The sequence below is a fragment of the Triticum aestivum genome, chromosome 1A (assembly GCF_018294505.1).
Source record: "Triticum aestivum cultivar Chinese Spring chromosome 1A, IWGSC CS RefSeq v2.1, whole genome shotgun sequence".
In the NCBI taxonomy this organism is placed as follows: domain Eukaryota; kingdom Viridiplantae; phylum Streptophyta; class Magnoliopsida; order Poales; family Poaceae; genus Triticum; species Triticum aestivum.
The window spans coordinates 467,638,156-467,643,088 of NC_057794.1; positions in this window are offsets into that span (position 1 = coordinate 467,638,156).

A 4,933-nucleotide genomic window follows, 5' to 3' on the forward strand; every position below is an offset into this window, starting at 1 on the left:
GACTTCAAATTTTGCTCTGTGATTCGACATGGTGCCATAGCCCAAAACCGTGGGACTATGAAGGTATTATTGTCTATCCATGGCTAGCATGGCTCTGTATGATGTTCAGGCTTGTAGACCTGGATCCATTTTTCATGGTTGTTGCGAAAGCAACATAATCCTGTGTTCTTCTTGCAAAGGCGAAGACTGCTGAATGTGTAGATCCTTAGCAGATGTTACATCAAGGTTTTGATTTCTATTGCACGGTCATGATCACCGCTGAATTCACATAGGCTAGAACTCAATTATTCTGCATATGCTCAGTCATGCCTGACTACCTATGGTTAGAAAACGCGGTGGTGTTACCTTGTCAGGGTCACAGCTATTTGTGTGAAGTTGTAATATGAGAACAGTTGTACAGAAAAATTAGTGTTGTTTGTATATATTTTATTTAATTAAAGATAGATCCATTGGTTGTCTGATTGTGGTTAGTTTCCTGAAGGAAAGCCTTCCTATGCTAGTCAACATCTGAACTGAAAATTAGAACGAGTATGCTGAATAATGCAGTTTACATGACGGATACATGACATCAACTCTTAAGTAGCAGGCCGATGTACAAGAACTAAGTGGTAAAACAAACTATATGGCAATTGAACTAAAAGTGTTTCGGAAAGTTAAAATTTTCAGCAGTAATCCATCCAGGTCTCACGAGCCGGAGTCCGTGATGGAGAAAACAAAAAGACGAAAAAATAGGTGGAAAATTTGCCTCTTTAGTATTAGAGAAGATAGTAAAAAAAATAGTATTAAAGAAGATATATTTATTTATTTTGTCGGTTAAGCTAACAAGGGGACATGCCCCACAAAGTGATTCCACCCGGCGCTTTCCGGTATTGGAGAGGGACCGAATCATGTATGCATGCACGGAATCTTTCCTTAATCCGAAAATTCAAAATAAATTATATCTTAAACCATTAATCCAAATGACGATCCGTTTTCACCATTGGGTTTGTCTCGATGAGTACTCTAAAACAAGATCCCATCTTAATATGTTTTGACAAACTTTTTTTCGTCGTAGCCAGGCTATAATACTGTAGTTACCATACTAGTGATTAACAATTACCATCCAAATAATACATAGCAACCAGGTAAATTTTAGATGTTTTTATCATAACCATGATGTACATGTCCATATAGTTTCACAAACCTTTTTTTCGTCGCCAATTACCAGGTTATAAAATTGTAGTTACCATATTAATAGTTAATAGTTACCATCTAAACAACACACAGTTACCAGATTATTTTCACATGTTTATTTGTCATAGCGATGATCTAAGAGTCAGTAGTGAGTATTCGATCCACTCCGAGCACCAAAAATACGTGATTAGTATCAGAAAAGGCTTACATTGGTAAGCAGCAAAGTGAAAAAAATCTGGCAACCATTTGATTTTAACCTGGTAAGCAACTTGACTGTACCTAGTGACCAAGTGGTGACCAAGTGATTGTAATCTGGCAACTAGTGTTGGAAAAAGAGTTATCAGAACATATCAACATGGGATCTAGTTTGGAACATCTCGTCGCGAAAAAGCTAACCGTCAAAACGGATCTGAATTTCGACATACGGTTAAATAGATAAAACATTTTAATGTTCGAAAATAAAAAGAAATCCCACGTGGCAGGTACCGCATGCATGGAGTATTTAACCAAAAACTACCAAATTTCATGAAAACGTGTCCAGAAACTACTACTTTACAAATTTATGCCAAAAACTACCATTTTTTACTAACTCGTAGCAAAAAACTAACACTTTCCAAAAATGACCAGTTTAGAAGATTTAAACACGTTTATGACAAGTGGGGCCCACCGTCAGGGCTGACGTGGCAAGTCAACAAGCGCACGAGATGACGGTGAGCAAGCCCGGCAGCCAGCATGCGGTCGCGACCCGCACACCTAGCGACAGCACGTGATGGTGACACACTACAAAAAAAGACACATTCGTGACATTTTGGACCGAACGAAAAAATTTATGCCATACTTATGACACTTCTATGACAATAATTGTGACAAAACATGGTATCATCATAGATGTGGTGGGGTCCTACTTCTATGACAAAAAATCATGATAGAAAATGAGTTTTTCGTCCTGGGCGGGCCAGAGACGCAGCTGCATGACATTCTTTGGGCCGTCCATGACGGAAAAAAACGTGGTAGAAGCGAGAGTGAGGAAAATATCGGGGTGTTCCCAGTTACGGTGGGTGGTCGGGGCCGAGCGATGCGTGTTTCTCTCGTACACGCACGCGCGTGGGTGTGAGGCGTTGGGCTCTAACTGAACCCGAGCGATTGCACTGCAGGCTATGCGTTACTGAACCCAAGCATCGATGGCCGTTAACTAAACCCGATTGAGCGATTCCTTCGCTACTGCTGCTAACTGAAGTCGATCGATGCTACCTCGGGATGAACAGTGAGTGTTGCTGGGGGGTTTGGATGAACAGTTCCCGGTGGGGGTAGATGAACAGGACCCCGTGGTGTTGCCTCTAGATGAAAAGGACCCCAATCGATCGAGCTGGTTGGGGCTGGATGAACAAGGCCCCGTGGAGGGCTGGATGAACAGGACCACCCCATGGAGGGCAGGATGAACAGTAGACGGTCGAGGGCTGGATGAACAGTAGCCCGTGGAGGGGTGGTTGAACAGGGGTCCCTTGATAGGGCTGGTTGAACAGTAGCCAGTGGAGTAGCGCGCAGTGGAGGCTGGATGAACAGGAGCCCATGGATGAATAGTCGTAGGTGGAGGCTGGAGGAGGTCGACGGTGGATGAACAGTATCCCGTGGAGTCCCGTTTTGCGGTACGCCACACCCCTCTCGATGTACAGGACCCCCATTTTGACCGTAGCACTCCAACGCCAGTTTGTTTCCTCCATTTTGCGGTAGGCCACACCCCTCCCGATCAACAAGACCCCGTTTCGATCGTAGGAGGTCCGTTTCCTCTGTTTTGCGGTACGCTAGAGCCCTCCCGATGAACAGGATCCCGTTTCGAATGTGGTTGGTCGAACACAAGGCCGTTTCCTCCATTCTGCGGTACGCCAGGCCTCGTTTCCATCGGCTGTTCCATCCAAGCCCTCCCGATGAACACGACGATGCATTCCGTTCCGACCCAGCCGGGTGGCTCCCCATGAACACGACGACGCTGTTTCTCCGCTCTGACCCAGCCATGTACACGAGCCCTGGCCATATGTACGAGCGAGTAGGCGTTTGAGACCCCGTCCATATGTACGTATGTGGCCGTATTTACTTTCTTGCACCCTGGCCATTGTACGTACGTGTACATGCTACGTGCGCGCCTCTGCTACGACACGTGCGCTCCTCTACATCGACCAGCATGTATGTACACGTTCGCGAGCAGAATGACAATGCTACATACGCTTCGACCAGGTGGGTCCTGATTGTCATGCACTTCCTTGCGTGCAAAGATGTAGCTGGTGGGTCCCAGCAGTCAGGGGGCGAATCATTTTTTTTGCCTGGACGCACTTCCTTGCTTGCGAAGATGTAGCTGGTGGGTCCCAGCAGTCAGGGTTAAACGTTTTTTTTTCACGAAATATGGTGGCCCGTCCGGTGGGTCCCCGCTGTTAGGTGGAGGAATAATTATTTTGCGCGTAATAAGGAGGCACTTCCTTGCTGCGGCCATGGACCCAGCTGTCATCCTCTCCACGTATAGTCCATGTCCGATGGAAGTCGTTCCTTGACCACGTTGACCATGCCGCATCGAGAGCACCAGGGCGGTGGACGACAGCGAGGCCTAGGAAGGGGATGACGCGGAGCCGGGGAAGACGCGGCAGTGGGTGCCAACGCGTAGAGGAGTACGAGGGTTCACTGGTTCGCTGCGGTGTGAGGCTATCGTCGCTGTAGAATAATAGGGGGTGTGGGTGAGTAGAGGGATGGCCTGGCCAGCGGTGGGAATAGTAGGGGGCGGTGAGGCCTCCACGGCAGCACAGCCGGCCACGGGAAGCAGGAGCATGCGGCATGACCGGCGCTGCTTTGGGCGGCTGGCGCAGGAAGACCAGAGGTTGAAGAAGCACTACGGCCATTGGATGGACATCGTATGGTCACTGGAGCTAGAATCGTTCATATTGACTAAGTTGACAAAGCACTCCATCCCCGTCAACTTAGTACGCCCACAAGTCAGCCTCCCACCAAGGTGGGTCCCAACCAGCAGGGGGAATATTCATTTTTTGTGTGTAATAAGGAGGCACTTCCGGTGGGTCCGAGCTGACAGCGGGGGGAACATTTTTTCGTGAAATGCGATGGCCCGTCCGGTGGGTCCCAGCAGTCAGGGGGAAAAGGTTTTTTTCGCCAAATACGGTGGCCCATCCCGTGGGTCCCTCCTGTCAGGTGGAGGAATAATTATTTTTCACGTAATAAGGAGGCACTTCCTTGCGGATGCCATGGACCCAGCAGTCAGCCTCTCCACGACAGTACTCTTCCGATGGAAGTCGTTCCTTGATCACGTTGACCACGCTGCGCCGAGAGCACCAAGGCGGTGGACGACGGCGAGGCCTAGGAAGGGGACGATGCGGAGCCGGGGAAGACACGGCAGTGGATGCCCACGCGGAGAGGAGTACGAGGGTTCACTGGTTTGGCTGCAGTGTGAGGCTACCGTCGCCGCAGAATAACAGGGGGTGTGGGTGAATAGAGGGATGCCCTGGCCAGCGGTGGGAGTAGTAGGGGGCGGTGAGGCCTGCACGGGAGGCCGGAGCAGGCGGTCCCGCCGGCGCTGGATTTGGCGGCTGGAGCAAGAAGATCAGAGATTGAAGAAACATGACGGCCGTTGGATTGACATCCAACGATTACGTCCGCTAGAATCGTTTATTGACCTATATAATAACGAAAAAGATCTTGCATACGCGTCAACTTAATAGGCCCATAAGTCAGACCATTCCCTCTTTTTTAATAATTTATATAT